The sequence below is a fragment of the Phalacrocorax carbo genome, chromosome 3, assembly GCF_963921805.1.
Source record: "Phalacrocorax carbo chromosome 3, bPhaCar2.1, whole genome shotgun sequence".
Taxonomy (NCBI): domain Eukaryota; kingdom Metazoa; phylum Chordata; class Aves; order Suliformes; family Phalacrocoracidae; genus Phalacrocorax; species Phalacrocorax carbo.
In genome coordinates, this window is record NC_087515.1 from 100,491,593 (window position 1) to 100,508,875 (window position 17,283).

Consider the following 17,283-nt stretch of genomic DNA (forward strand, 5'->3'; position numbering starts at 1 on the left):
TTTCCTGGTCCTGATGGAGTTCAGGCTTGAGGCAGGCCATGAGCTACCCGGTCTAGTCAAGCCAACACAGACACACACATCAAGCCTGCCACAAACAGGCATTTAGGTGGCTGGGAAATATTGCTGTCTTGATGGCAAATCTGCAGCAACATGATCCCTAATTAGAATCTCGCAAAACCAATACTTTTTGAAAGCTTGTTCTCCCTTTTATGTTGCAAAAAGATTCCTGGCTCTGAGAGTGTCAAGCTGGTAATGACTCTTGCTGCTCACTCAAATTGATTTGAAAGACCTTGCAGCTGCTTGTTATTTAAAGGTCCTATGCAACACTGACAGTCTCTACTTCTGCAAATAATATCTGTGTTTGCAACAGAAGGCAAATATTTGTCAACAGGTGGAAGTGATAGTTAGCCAAGAGCTTTCAGGTGTCTGTTTCCTGGCTTAAACTCTTGGATGTGTTACCACCAGCTAGTGGCTACAGTTCATGTACGTGATGTTTTGAGCTGAGTTAGGCACAGACTGATATTAATTCACCCACTGTCAATGCTGAGCAATAGAAGAGATTGAACTTTCTCAGGTGCAAAGTTTTCTGACCCTCGTCCTCCAGAATAGTTTGCATCCTTACCTGTAAACCCACAGAAAGACACACTAACTTCAACAGTAAGACATATTTTCCTAAAATTAAAATTCTGCTTAAGATTTTTCATAAAATGCTCCTTGTCCTTTGTGATCAAGCAAAAAAATCCAAGATGTAGAAGGTTACACTCTTTCCATAAATGTGTACTGACTTGTTTAGACACTGAAAAATGAAACAAACAGGTCAAAGGATATGTCTTGCAGTGCTGCATATTAATTTTGTGTGATGACCTACTTCCTGTTATATGCAAAGATCTCAAAGTGGTGAAGAAATATATTAAACCTCACAACGTTCCACTAGACATATCTTACAGGTGGGAAAACTGAGATACAGAAGTTAAATAACCTGCCTAGCAATATATAGCAAGTTAAAGGCAGAAAGAGAATTCAACACTTTTAGTCCTACAGTTAAAGCAAAGATGGCCTCTGCTTTTGCTGTAATGCCCTTGTAGATTTCAATTTTGGGTGGTTTTTTTTTTTTTCTTCCTCTTAGTAGTTGTATCTGGGTATTTTTGATATAGAATTTGATGTCAGCACCAGTTTTGCAGCTGTTGAACATGGTTATTTGGGGTAGACAATTAAGCTATTCAGTTCTTTTTTTCCTGTAAATTAGTGGAGGACCAGCAAATTTCAACAGGAAAACAAAGAAACAAACAAAATCCTTCAAACCATTTCCAAACTGTATAATTTTAAGAATTGGCTCTGATTCTGAGCCAAAGGAATTCTGGGGAGAAAAGTGTGGCCCCAGCACACAGCAGCACCCCTTCAGTGATTGATATCTCAAGTTTATGGAAGTGTGATTTCAATTTTCCCTTTAAAATGCAGATCAGGCAATTTTGCCAACAACTATTCTTCTCTGTCATACTTTTCACTTACTCTCAGCATTGCAAACAGCTTGTGTGTTCTGCCTGTTGCCTCTATTTCTGCAGCTCTATGTGCCTTTGATCATCAAACAGAGCTTGGATTTGCTCCAACACTACACCTAAAACTGTATACTTTACCTGATGGGTAGAATCAAAGAATCATAAAATAGTTTGAATTGGAAGGGACCTTTAAAGGTCATATAGTCTAAACCCCCTGGACAGGGATGTCTTCAACTAGGTCAGGTTGCTCAGAGCCCCATCCAGCCTGGCCTTGAATGCTTCCAGGGACTGGGCATCGACCACCTCTCTGGGCAACCTGTTCCAGTGTTTCACCACCCTCATCATAAAAAATTTCTTCCCTATATCTAGTTTAAATCCATCCTCTTTTAGTTTAAAATTATCTCAACAGCCACTGCTAAAAAGTTTGTCTCCATTTTTCTTATAGTCCCCCTTTAAGTACTGAAAGGCTGCAATAGGTCTTCCTGGAGCCTTCCCTTCTTCAGGCTGAACAGCCCCAGCTCTCTCAGCCTTTTCTCCATAAGAGAGGTGTTCCATCCTTCTGATCATTTTTGTGAGCCTCCTCTGGACCTACTCCAACAGGTCCATGTCTTTCCTGTGCTGAGGACTCCAGAGCTGGATGCAGTACTCCAGGTGGGGTCTCACAAGAGTGGAGGGGCAGAATCACCTCCCTCGACCTGCTGGCCATGCTTCTTTTGATGCAGCCCAGGATATGCTTGGCCTTCTGGGCTTTGAGCACACATTTCCAGGTCATGTCCAGCTTTTCATCCACAAGTCCTTCTCCTCAGGGCTGCTCTCACTCCCTTCATCCCCCAGCCTGTATTGATACCAGGGATTGCCCTGACCCATGTGCAAGACCTTGCACTTGACCTTGTTGAATCTCATGAGGTTCACATGGGCTCACTTCTCGAGCTTGTCCTGGTCCCTCTGAACATCATCCCATCCCTCCAGCATGTCAACCGCACCAGCTTGGTGTCACCTGCAAACTTGCTGAGAGTGCACTTGATCCCACTGTCTGTGTCATCGATGAAGATATTAAACAGTACTGGGCCCAGTATGGACCCCTGAGGAACTCATCACTGATTTTCATCTGGACATCAAGCCAATGACCACTACCCTCTGGATGGAACCATCCAAACCATTCCTCATCCACCAAACAGTGCTCCCATCAAATCCATATCTCTCCAATCTAGAGAGAAGCATGCTGTGGGGGACCATGTCAAAGGCCTTACAGCAGTCCAGACAGATGACATCCATAGCTCATCCCTTGTCCACTGTAGTCACTCCATCATAGAAGGCTATTAGGTTGGTCAGGCAAGACTTGACCTGGGTAAAGCCATGCTGGCTGCCTCGAATCACCTCCCCGTCCTCCACGTGCCTTAGCACAGCTTCTAGGAGGATTTATTCCATGATATTCCCAGGCGCAGAGGTGAGGCTGACAGGTTGGTCATTCCCAGGGTCCTCCTTTCTATCCTCTTTCAAAATGGGTGCCATGTTTCCCTTTTTCCAGTCACCAGGGACTTCACCTGACTTCCATGACTACTCAAATATCAATGAGAGTGGCTTGGCAACTACGTCAACCGCCAGTTGCCTCAGGACTCTGGGATGCATCTCATCAGGTCCCATAGCCTTATGTATGTTCAGGTTCCTCAGGCAGTCACAAACCCAATCTTTTCTTACAGTGGGAGGGACTTTGCTCCCAAAGTCCCCGTCTTTTGGTCCATCCGCTCAAGAGATGTGAGAAGAGAGGTTGCCAGTGAAGACTGAGGCAAAAAATTTGTTGAGTACCTCAGCCTTCTCCTCGTCCATTGCAAGCAGTTTGGGTAGTAGTGTCTACAGCATAGATACATACGATGGAGCACACAGACAAGACCAGGACCAGTAGAGACATCAGGAGTCTGACATGATGATTGATTTAACATCCTCTTCACCTCCTGTTTATAAGAGTATCTGCCCTGGTATCAGGAGTGCAGTTAGGCATAAAAAGACTTAAAACTGAGTCAAAACAATTAAATGGAAATAGAAGTGTTATCAGAGTTGCAAGGAGAAGAAAGAACCAACTGTTTCCTGGAACATTTTTTTAATAATAAATGCTGCCAACAGTGAAAATGGCCAGCTTCCCTTTCCTCTACCAAGTGAGAATTGTTTACTCTGCTAGAGAACCGAAAAGAGAGTTCAAATAGAGGTTGTTGCATTACTGACAATATTTGGAATATTCCTTTGATAAGAGACAGGGATTTCAAAGACCTTGAGAACTGGCATGAAGGTTAAAAAGAGAGAAAGGACAAGGAACTGGGAAATGGCACAAGCAAAATCAAAGCGGGGATTTTTCTTTCTCCGTGAGCAGGACAGAAGAAAAGCAAGTCACTCTTTGAGCTTGAATAGCTGGAAGGAGAGTATACAAAAGAACATATGCTCTTAGAAGCCACTTGACAAAATAACCCTGCAGTTTTGTGAAGAAATACCTGTGTAGTCAACAGGCTGCAGGTAGCTCAGCATGGGAAAGACATTGGAATTTCACAGAATGGTTGTGGATAGAAGGTGTCTCAGGAGGTCATCTTGTCCATCCCCCTGCTCAAGCAGGGCCACCTAGATCCTGTTGTCCAGTACTATTTGGGAATATTCAGTTAACAAAAATAATAAATGAATAAACTGGGTCCCATAACCAGGTCTCATCTTCTAATTACAGCTGTTTAGTGACAGGCAAGCAAAATTCCTAGACAAGAATTATCCTGTGTACATGCATGCAGCCAGCCATTGAAAAATCATTCGAGATGCATGAACAAGCAGAAATATTGCTATATCTCTTGATCATTTGTGTTCTAAAACTTCTTTTCTAAAATTTATTTATTCATTTATAGCAGAGGATCTTTCCAACTGTAGGAAATGCAGTTTTCATACCTGTGGCCACAGATGGTAAGAAGTGAGTTTAAAGATGCATCTGGCAATATTATTTGAACTGGTATATACATATGCTGCAGACTGATGTATCTAATTGTCATCTGTGTCATTAGATGTTCCATGCCTATTGACAATTATTTGTTGATATTTGGGAGGTATGCTTAATTCCCATCTGGACAATAGAAAAGTGAAGTAGCAATCCTAGCGCTGTAAAATGTCTTAGTGTTCATGCATAGTATATTTTGTAGAAACCTCATGCATCTGCCATTAAATGGCTTGATCTTTTCCCAAGATTCTGACCTTTTGGGTGTTGGGGATGGTGAGAGAGAGGACACAAAGGAGGAAAGGAGCACAGCACATTTCTCCACATCTGCTCTCAGAGGAATAACGAGGCTTGCACTAACTTCTGGCTCTGTGGTTTTTTAGTGTGGCAGCTAACCTCACTGGCCAGATACGTGCTTGGTCATTCAGCTAGCTACATTACAGTCCCGCTTATATGGTTGCTTATATGAAACAGACACAAACCATAAGTGCACAGCTGGACTTTCCCTTAAGAGGCCTGTGATGGGCAACAACTTCAACAGGCTTGAAGATGCACCTATGAATACCATGTAAAAGTAATGGCTTAATACTTGGAATGTCTCTTCCTGAGCGTCCACCAAGAGGCGACTGATTTGCTTCAATAGCAGCACACAAAGAGCCTTCCCCCTTTCCTGGGTTGTCATTCATTACACTGGGCTTTCTCCAATAAGGCGTTTTCCTTCAAATCTCAATTTTCTCATGGGCCATTGGTCCCAGTTGCACCATCTACAAGTCACTGAATCTTTGTCAATGATTGTGAAGCTTATCTGTACGTTGTTTCTGAAGGCAAACCAAGACATGATTAGCCTATTTCTTGTACTTTTTAGCTCTTCTTTCACAAGAAAATATCCAAATTTAAAAGATTTGCAGGTCATAAAACTTGACATAAACAGTAGTGAAAACTAGTCATTAGGTTAAATCATTGCAATTATGATATATTTGCTCCTATTTCAGATTTTGCTAAACATTAAAAAATATTTTTATAATATACACATGTAAACAGATATTGTATGAGTGTTTTTGTTGATATCCATTTGTTGTGGTTTAACCCCAGCCAGTAACTAAGCACCACCCAGCTGCTTGCTCACTTCTCTCCGGTGAGATGGGGGAGAGAAGCAGAGGAGTAAAAGTGAGAAAACTCAGGGGTTGAGATAAAGACAGTTTAATAGTTAAAACAAAAGCCATCTGCCCAAGCAAAGCCAAATAAGGAATTCATTCACTACTTCCCATGGGGAGGCAGGTGTCCAGCCATCTCCAGGAAAGCAGGGCCCCATCATGCATAATGGTGACTTGAGAAGAGAGATGCCATCACTCCGAACATTCCCCCTTCCTTCTTCTTCTCCCAGCTTTTTGCTGCTGAGCATGACATCATATGGGTGTGGAATATCCCTTTGGTCAGTTTGGGTCAGCTGTCCCAGCCATGCCCCCTCCCAGATTCTTGTGCAGCCCCAGCCTGCTCGCTGCTGGGGTGGGGTGAGAAGCAGAAAAGCACTGCTCGGCAGTAACAAAAACATGCCCATGTTATCAACACCGTTTCCAGCACAAATCCAAAACACTGCCCCATTCTAGCTACTAAGATCAAAATTAACTCTCTCCCAGCCAAACCCAGCACACCATTTCAGTCTAGTAAACTGCTTTTTTGGGGCCTTAAACTTTCTGGATCTCAGCTAAGATATTTTGTAGAATTTTGCTTCTTTTTACAACTTAAAAAATTCCATCACTTCTCTGCAAATTAAAACAATATTTTCTTCAGCAAAACCATTTTATTCTGCTATAAAACAACAAAACACCTGCTGAAACATGCTTTAAACTTTGAGCAAATAGGTCTTACTAATAAGTAACCTTTGCTAGTTTGTAGGGGTGGGTTGGAAGAAAATTAAGAGCCAGAAAGCAGAATTTAATGTCAATGATTTATTGATTTAATTGATTTTAAAATCATTCATGTACACTGGTAGTAGCATAGGATAAAGAAACTCTTCTCTTTTTCTGACATCCTACTTTCCTATGGTGTAGCTGCAATTAAGACAAGCTGTAGCATAGCAACTGTTCCCATCTCATTGAAGCAATCCTTCTCAAGAAGCTGAAAATAGAGTATTTAATTTTTGCCCCTGTTGTTTCCTTCATCTGTTGGTTGCCCAGCTGTGCTATTTCCAAGACATATTTGGATGAGTCTTATGATGCCTTTTGAACAGCGTGCAGAACACAAGAATGCTGACCTTACTTTTTGCTTCTTGTTTTCTGGCTTTGTTGAAAGGTCAGTTCACTAACTCGGGTAACTTGTCAGAAGTAGGTCATTGCAGGGACTTGTTAGATTTTAAATAAAAAATATTTCCTAAGCTGTACTGCAAATTGAGATGTTATGCTACGGGCCAAAAGGTACTGCTTGAAAAAAACATTCTGATGTGATTTACAGTGATACTGAAGTGCACGTGGTTGTTGTGTGTGCTATGTGTAAGTCAGTATCCATATGGACTACTCATCTTTTGCAGTGCTTTAAACTATGGGAAGCTCATATCCAGTGTGTACTTTTACAGATACATACTGTAGCAGTTATATATTTGTGAAAAGGTTTTAATGTCTCTAACAGACTGAATGGTCATATGGGCTTTAAATCAGAGGCTGGGTTATTTTGTACCCTGATGTACAAGAGAATAACTTAACATGACAGACATTTGTAAAGAATCATAGCGATCACTTACCCTTGTTTTTAAATTCTAGATTCAAAGTCATTGAAACCTGTGTTTAGACTGTAGTCTAATTAGTTCAGAAAATTTTATATTGGAGATTATTTGCAAGGTGGATCATGACACTTCATCTAGCTACAGTTGCTACTGTTATTGTTTCCCCAGCCTCGTTCACATTCTCATAAACAGAGGAAAATGAAGTAGGTCTATTTCGGGTCAAAGATCTATAAAAGACTGAAATGCATAAAAAATAAAAACTACTGTGCTCTGCAGTTATATATTAGACTGAGTTTATAATTCAATTTGATTTGAGTAATTAATCCACTGAAATTCAGAAATTATGAGTCAGTGATGAAATCCAGATTAATTTCCTTGTGATGATCACTCTCTCAATTTTTTTACCATTTTTCCCTCCTTTGCCATCTTCCATGATAAGAGATAAAAATAAATGTATATGTTAAATGATGGAGCAAAGAACTGGATTTCATCCTGAATATTCCCCAGCCATCCTAAATTTGACAGGAAAAGGGATTTGAAATGCTGGAGATTTAAGTTACCTGATACCAGTCAAGGCTGAATACAGAATGTGCCCATGATTATTTTCATGTGTAAATTTCTTGCTGAGAGGAAAACCTCCTTGTTATTCTCTGTGTGACTTATCTGATGAATAGTATTAATCATCAAGGAATGCATTAGTAACTACTTCAAATAGGGTTGTGTATAAGTTTTTGTTCTAATCTCTATTCTACTCACAGTTGTTCAAATTTCTTCAGCTTTACTTTCTGTACTTGAAGAAGACTTTTAATTAACACTTATACATTTTACTTGTTTTTCATTTAAGGATATTAGAAATACTAAATCTTATTGTATGGGAGAACTGGAAAGAACCTAGACTTTTCTGAATCTTTCTAACATCGATATCTTGGGATAAAGGACTCTCACCAAATCATCAGAGGTGCCGATCTTATATGGTTTAGCCAACTTGACACATAACTAAACCTGATATATTTTGTACTTGGTGAATATATTTTTAATACATGCAGGAGTCTCCATCTGAACATAGAGAAACACTTTTTTGCTGTAAGAGTGACCGAGCACTGGCACAGGTTGCCCAAAGAGGCTGTGGAGTCTTCCTCCTTGGAGATATTCAAAAGCTGTCTGGACATAGCCCTGGGCAATCTGTTTAGGGCTGAAACTGCTTGAGCAGGGCAGTTGGACCAGGTGACTTCCAGGGATCCCTTCCAACCGCACCCCCTCCAGTTCTGTGATTCTGTTATTCTACATAGATGTACTGCTCTGTAGTGAATTCTGTATTCCCTACAGGGTAATGTACCACCCCCTAGAAACAGTTTATGGCTGGACATTGTCACAAACCTGCTCTTTATCTAGGGACTGGTGAACAGTCGTGCACAGACACTTTTAGTAGCGGGGACTAGAATGCCAGGCTGACACTTTGACCCTGAACACTTTTCTCACTGGGCAGCAAGTGACTCTTCTTGGCTGTTGTCCTTTGGCTCCGGTGTTGGCTGCATTATTAAGGCTCCCTCCCTCTTTCCCTGTACTCCACCAAAAGAGGTAAATGTTGAAGCACTGTCCCTGTATGTTAATTCTGAGCAGACTATGACAGGAATTCAATCCAAGTTGTCCATTTTGGGGATAATTTGCTAGGCAAAATGGCTAATTGATGTGGCTTCTGGGCTTTAAAAAACTCAGTTGGATAATTTTCCTTGTAGAAAGGCCCAACTGCCTGGATCTGGACTACAACAAATGCAGCCTGACTCACAAAACACAGGTTCTCAGAAGGGCTGCAATTAAATACATCCTATGTTTAGCACTTTCTTCTTACTCATACTAGTTTGCTCTCCTTTCCTCATGAAGTCTTTCCTGATTTCCACTTGGAAGCATATGATTCAATCTAGTGTCTCCATAAGGAGCCTTGGAATTTAATTTCGGTTTTCTGAGCAGTTTTCTGACCTTATACAGTAGGTATGCTCCATTTATCTTCCATTCTGGAAAGTTAAGTTAGTATTTGAGTGCCAGTATTTGGGCCACTTGGTCACTGCAACTGCATATATCTTATGGTTATGATGGCAACAAGACTGCTCAAGTGATAGCTGTTATGTCACATAAGGTAGCAAACCTCCAGCTGAATATATATTACAGTGTCAAACATGTGAAAGTGGTATCATGGCATAGAATATTTTCCTTATGTCTGACCCAGGGGAAAATATTTCACTGTTCATGCTCTGCTACATGCAATAAAGAATTGATCAGGCCAATCAGGATGATCACTGTTGCAGCTTTCGCAGCAACTGGAAAGGCAAGAGTTATGTAGGCTAATAGTTCTGTTTTGTGAGCCATGTATTGGTCTCAAAGATTCAACAGATGCCTGGCTTTTCATTTTTGGCTTGTAGCAAGTGGTGATAAAACGGTGAAGGTGTTAAATAGGTACATCACCCATACTTCTTATGCCTTCATTGAGATACCTCCTTCAGAAAAAAACAAACTAAACACAACCGGGTTTTATTATTCTTTGCCTGGGATCTATCCTTTTGAAGAAATTGTTGTATGTGTTTAATTATTCTCCTATTTATGACTTACAGAAGTCTTGCCTTGGTAGGTACTACCTAGTCCATTTTCTCTAACAGGTAACAAATATATTAAGTAGGTATGAACTTTTTGTCAAAGAGGCTAAGTAATTCTGACTGCAGAGTTTGAGCAACACTCCCCAAAACATGAGTGCTACTTTTCTGTTCTATTGTCTCTCCATGCACAAGAAAATTTCCTGGCCATTTTCCCTTACCCAGTCCTCTCTATTCACTTCTCTTCTTGCACTGAGTTAGTGGAATATGGTAAATAACAAGAGACCATGATGGGGGCAGGGAAAGCTGTGACTTTCTAAATACTGGAGGACTGCATTTCTTAGAGTTAAAAGTGCAACCATACAAGGAAGTCCTTTAAGCCAATGAAGGTCCAATTTGTTTTCAACACACTCTTGTCAAGATCACTAAGCCTACGCGTCACGGATCTAGAAATGGATTATACTGATATTAACACCTTGCCTACCATTTGATGTTTCTTGTACTGCTTGTGCATTGCTGCTCTATAGGTTGAATGAATGCCCAACCCCTGTGAAAATAATGGCTTTATCTCTAGTTTGCTCTCTGGAACAGGTGCATACATAAAATCTACTCCCTTGCTTTTGAAACAAATAGACCTTAAATTAAAGAGCACTCTATTATGTTGAAAAAAAACCAAACAAAACTCTCTTTACCTAGAGAAGGTTTTTATGAAGACATTTCAGAAGTTAAAATAGTGAAGAAACAAACCAATAAAATACTATTGTAAGTTTATATATTCTTATTTCAGAGGAGATTTATTTATCAATTTGCTTGCTAATCCTATCAGCAAAGCAGCATAGCCTGTAAGAAACAATTGGCTTTAGAATATGATTCATTCAACCAATACCAGTGAGGACTCTTGCCATACAGTTTTATAGTCTGTGTTCATCTACTTTCAATGCTAAACTTTGAAAGTAATCTTGTGATGTCTAATTTGGCAATAACAGGACATGATTTACAATAACTCAGCAAAATATGTGCCAGCGAAATTCTAAGTTATTTATTTGTATGAAACGGCACAAAAGAGGTTTATATAATCCTACAGTAAACATCTAAAATGGAATATAGGCAAAAAGAAATCCTAAGTTACTTGTCAGCTTTCACAATACATAGTTGAGAAACTGTATTTCTAAGGCTGTTAATCTCTTTGGTTAGTATGTGACAGTTTCTTGAAAGTTAGTTAAAGATGAAGTCCATCTGTAAGCAAGGAGTTAAGTCAAAACCATTGGCTTTCTGCACTTCAGTCTTCTTTCGGTTAATACAGCTCAGACAGCTATGTCAGGCAGTAAGCAGAAGTTCTCTGACATCCAACAGGAATAACAAGTCATTCTGAAATTGTACCTACAGTTATTCAGAAGATCTAGCAAATGTATCGTAAAGCATAGATTTATAAAAACCAGTTTTAACTGTATTCTTAACATCAAAAATTGTGTCTGAGTAAAATACAGTTTCCTACTGAAACGTGCAACCAGGAAAAGCTGAAGTTCTTGTATTAGCTATAGATAAACGTACAGGCACCTAGATGTTTTTACATCGAGGAAGAAAAATGTGGGCCTTGCAAAATGATTTTGGTTTTACTGATCCATATCTCACCTTGCTGCTTTTTAAGGACAGTGATGCTAGAGTTTAAGATCAGCTGCCTTTTGCGTGCTTTGTATTATCTGTTACAAGTGCAGCTTGCAGACGCGGTCTCTGACTTGTATTGAAATGACCTTAAGAGAGTGCCATAAATAGTCGCACACTTGCAATTGATTAAATGTGAAATACCAATTTCTGTTGCTGTTTCTTTCTCTGAAGGACAATAGTTGTCCCTCATTAATCTTTCATTAATATAATAATCCTGCATTAAGAGGGCAACAGTCTTTAATTTAGTTGAAGAACAATGGCTTTTGACAAGAAAGTTTTCTTACCTGGTTAATCAGAATGCTCTAAGTAGATACACTCCACACCTTAACTATCACAGGTTTTCTAATTTTGTTATTGTTGATGTTGGCTTGCTTTAAGCAGCAGAGGAAATGAACAGATCAGTAAAATTTAAAAAATTCTGACTAGTTTCATGGCTGCACAGAGAAAATCTGATTAACTCTTCCCATGATAAAACTAACAGATACTCTGCAGTTGAATCCAACTGCAGCTGCTAATTATGCACAAAAAGTCTTCCTTACTTCATAAACACAGTTTTTCAAGTGTATCTTGTACATTTTATATAACTTTTAATTTTGGTGCATGCCTGTGAACTTTGCCTTCTGATCTGAAATCAGCCTCTGTGAATAATACATCAAAACTTTAGTAAATATTACAGGTGTCTTCTCCTGAACAACTGTAGGGTGGAAGGGTGCTACAGGGCACAGATGTTCTGAATATTTCTGGTTTCTACTGACCTTTTTTTTCTGTGATTTTCTTTCAGTTTTTCATTTCCAGTCTTTCTGTCCTCATTATGCAAAGTCTTTGTTTCTCCCTGCAACCAGAATGACTCTCTGGCTCTGCAACCTGCCTGGAGATTTGTGGCTGTATGTTCTTGTCTCTTTTCACTTACTCAGTCAGCAAGTTTCTAGCTTCTTTGATTAAGGGATGAACAATTTATTCTCTGTGCATGCCTCTCATAACTGCACTTTTCTTTCTAAGTCTTCTTTCATGGAGCCCTAAGAGATAGTCCAAGAAACTTCAATCACACATTGAATAAATGCAGTACTAGATGTTCTTTGCAAAATAAAAAGGATTACAGAATTTCATTTTGCTTCCCTTCTGCTTGTAAGCAAGTCCTTTTTTTACTTTATTTTTTCTCTTGTTTTTCACTGCAAGTATATGCCCAGAAAGGATGTTGGTGAATGGTTTCAGTGAGATGAAGTAACTGTTGAAAAGGCTACTTCTGAATTTCACAGGTGGCAGTTCATTCTTGACACATTAAAAGGAACAAAATAAAGGCATGAAGAACTCACTTCTCTCCATCATTTCTTTACATAAGAAAAGGTCATGGTGATGTTCTGCTTTCATCCGTATCCTGTATCTATGTGTATGTGAATGAATACTTAATAAATTAATACAGTTTCTATTTACACCACAAAGTTCCATAGCATTTAAAGGCTATTACCAACAAAAGTTTTCTGAAAGTCAACTCACTTTCGCTATGTCAAATATTCACTATTTCTTCTAAATGCTTTCTTGGTGTAGGCAGCCAGATACTGGTGGACAAGATGAAAAGGGTATTGAATGAGTTTAGTACAGCTTCCTGAAATTGCCTTCTTATACTTTGGTTGATATTACTCAACAGTGCAGTGGTAAATCTTTAAATATTCCTTCCATACTCATTACTAAGGTGGCTGCCTATGTGAAATTTTTCACAACTGACAAGTCAAGAAATTCTCATTCCTATTGACTCTTTTGACTTCAGTAAAAGTTAAAAGTGTGGCTGAGCAGAGCTTTAGGATGTAACACTGTTAATCACAGAAACAATTCCGTAAATCAGATCCTTTTCTCTGGGTTGCTACTGCAGATTTTTGCTTTAAAATACAGCAAAGTATCCCAAATGCTTACTAGCTTACTAATTACTCCCTTGTGACATGGACAAGTATGAAAAAGAGAGAGAAAAAAAAAAATCCTTGAGATTGACATAAAAATTGAACAGTAACAATAAACCCACAAGGATCTGGGTAGGCTGTAACCTTCATTCTGGAGCACATAATTTTGGTATAATTGTTGTCATCCGTGTGTGCGAGAGAGAAGGCATATTACAAAAACAGTGACAGTATTGCCAGCATTGTATTACCTGAGGATTGTGGCTCACAGTAGAAAAATAGCAGCATATCATTCCAAACGTGCTGGCCTGGCACCCCTTTGACAGGTAAGATGTAGGAATATAACCACTGTTGAAAGTACCTGCTTGCAGCTAGTGGCAAATCACCATAGCAACGACAGCATTTAAAAAAAAAAAAACCAAACAAAAAACCAAAAACCAAAGAAAACCAAAAATTAGTAAACCACTAGCTGCTCAAACTAATGGGAGGATTTTTCCTTTTTTTTTAAGAGAAATGCATTTTATAAACATCGATTGTTTGTGAGAACAGGTAGTGGTAGGTCTCAATATACATTTTCTTACCAAAGTGTTTAAAGAAACTGGTCACAAACTGGGAAATGGGATTTCCTAGTACTGCTCTGTATTCCACGTGTTAGATGTATGCCATGTTCATGGAGAGACATTTATACTTGGGTTCGACCTGGCTCTCAGCATCAGCACTTGCTGCGCTTAGTACTTTTTGCTGCAATGAAATAATTCAGATTCATTGTTTTAGCTGGAATACATGGCCTGTCATTCCATGGATATTCAATTTTTGGTAAATGCCAACAGCCAAAATCGAATGAAGTCATTAACTGAACTTCAATAAACTATACAACACTAGAGGCATGAGAAATATCTTTTATTTCTAATGGCTTTAAAAATTCAGAAGCGTTATATCATTGGCATTAGAACTGAGGGTTTTTTCCTCATAACAAGGACTTCTCTAACCCCCTATTTCTCTTTTCTGAACAAATAGCTGCCCAGGGTGAATGCATTGGCAATGTGTAGCACTGAAATGAGTGATAATATTGCAAACAACTGTCTGATTATTAAGCCAAGGAAATATTCTTGGTTGAAAATGAAGGAAAAGCATGTTGACCTTTGACAGCTTGTATTTCATAGAAGCTCTGTACCTAGCCGAAAGCTGCCACTAGAATGAAGAAATGGTTATCAGCTTTGATATTCTGGCACACTGAAATTCTGTGTAATAGGGATAAACCTTTTCAGGGCAGGGGAGAAGATTGTTCTAAGGGCTCACCCAAGGGTGTGGAATGAACTCTCATAGGAACCAATGATGATGAAAAATAGACTAGAAAACGCATGACTATTTTTCATCCTGTTGCCTTTAATGTCTGCAGTAAGTTATGAGCAGTTAAAACTGCTGATAATTATTAAATAATCTTTATAGACTATTCAGTGTTGAATATTTTTCCCCAGCCCAAATTAAATTTGTGATATAATTTATGAGCTAATAATGTAAAGAATGTTACCACCAGATTAAGATACTGGCTCACATGGAATGTGAAAAATAGTTGTATTGGTAAAAAATCTTCTACATTTTTCTAATATATATCATATGCTTTTTTTAATGCACTCATTTGGGAATTATCCCTTGTGGGTGAATGACAATTCTGAACTATCATCTCTGGTAAGGTCTTTTTGACACCAGTCACATGCCTGGAAAAGATTGTGCTCTGCCCCTTGAGCGTGCACACAGTCAAGAGAGCGACAAAATGTTGCTGCCATTCCTCCTCCCTCTCCATCCCCTTGGTTGTACTTCTGTGACTCACTTTAGCAGCACAACAAAGTGGAGGTATTTTGGGAGAGTCAAGGACAGCACCACAGAAGTGAGTTTCACAGGCTGTTTTGTTCTTTTGGTGTGTTTGACCTGTCCAAAGCCTGCTTTTACATACAGCAAACTCATCAAAATCACTAATGTTCTAGATGGTTAAGGTGGTCTCTCACAACTGTGTCTGTGTGTTATTCATTGCTTGTAATGTTTACAGGAAAAAAAAAGGCAAAATACAACACAGAGCAACACAGTGTATGAAACACTGACATATTTTAAGGGTGCTAAACCATCAAGACAGCCTGGTATAGTTCACATATTTCCCCATAGAAGTAGTAAATTATGTTTAAGCTTTATTATTTGATTTTTTTTCCTTTAAAATAAAACTGTTCTTTTGAAAAATGCACTAGGATAGCTGTTCGTTTTGTGTGACTGGCTGGATAAATGAGCTCTTTTTAGCATCAGAATAATTTATGTTTTGGCCTTTAAAATGCAGTGGTTACTTTAAAAAAATGAAAGTTGAAAGTAGGAGAGACACAGGGGCATTTTAAAAAGACAGTAATTAGTGGCCTCTGTTATTTAGTGAATAATATCTCAGTGGAATTACAGTGAATTACATACTTCTGATAATTATTATTTATCGATTCAGGCAACCTCTGCTCAAGCAAAAGGAAATATAAGGAAGCCAAACAGTCTGAGGTTTTGGTGTCTTAGAAATTTATTGCTAAAGGAAATAAATCACATTTTAAATTTTCACCAAAAAGAAAGAGTTGGCAACAAATCTGACCTGTGGTATTGTTATGCAATATTTTGATTTTCATTTTCATTCCTTTAAAAACACTTTAAAGTGCATATTTAACTAAAATAAGTTTCATATTGTTGCATTTGTCAGCTACAATTTAATTTGGATGCATGAGATCATTACATTTCGTGTCACAATAGATATTGTGCATGTCCCCTAAGATTTTTCCAAAGAATCCTTTCAATTAAAATTGGCAGATTTCCAAAAAATTTTCAACCGCGCGTCTTGTTTAAAAGGTGTGGGTTTCTGTTCAGTCATCATTTTGATATGGAAATGAGTACAGAATCCACAAAATGTTCTTGCATTAGAAACAGAAAAGTGTACTATTGGAAGAGTCCCATTTTTTTTTCCATAGATGATAAGACTCCCTAAATCTTTTCTCTCTTTTGCACTGCGCTAAGAGTGTAAGTACAGGTAGAGGAGGGTAAATGTACATTGTAAGTCATTTACCATTTTTTCCACCCATCTAAAATCGTGCAAGCATTGCTACTTTTCAGGCAATAAATAACTGAAATTTTTGCCATAGTTCAGGCTAAATTGCTACTGAGCTTTTGGGTGTATTATGGTAGTTTCTATTAGTTCTGTTGACACTATGGGACTGAAAAGTAAGCCACACACTTCTGAAACACTATGTTTTATTAAAACAGCTGTGTTAACTGACAGGTGTGAAAGCCACAGCTATCTCTGACAGCGTATTATGTTTTGGAGCTCTGGTCTCATTGAGGCAGTCATTCTGGAAAACAGTATGAGTATTTAGTGACAATGACACTGGGGCTGGTAGGTGATTGTGGCACATGCACCACCTCTTTCTGTGGCTGTGTCTGCATTAAATAACAGTATCATTACTTTACACTTCAACTGCTAAGTGAAAAATATTTTTCTAATTGGCACATAAGCACTAAACCCATGATACTGTCAAGGAACTAGGAGAGGGCAGTGAGACTGATTTTCTTCTGCTTTCACAGAAATTATGTTGAAAGGCAAAACGTATTTGTAGAACATCACTCATATTAAATGTGAGAGTGTGACCATGACAAACAATGCACTGCATACACCGCCTACCCTGGGTAAGTGTGAGAGGTCCTAGCTCTTTACACACCAGTTTTTCAATTTCCAAGTACTGGGTTTCAAGCAGAGCATGGCAGTGTCTTGTTCCTTTGACAAGCGAAGTCCTTTGCGCCAATACTAGGCTCCTCATTTCAGCGGAAGTTTTGTAATACTTCTGCCAAATCTTAAACACAATGCTATGAATTCCTCTGTCTTCTAAATACCACACCACTGTATTAAACAGCCAAATATAAACAAGAATCAGTTCAGCCAAACCGGTTCAAAATT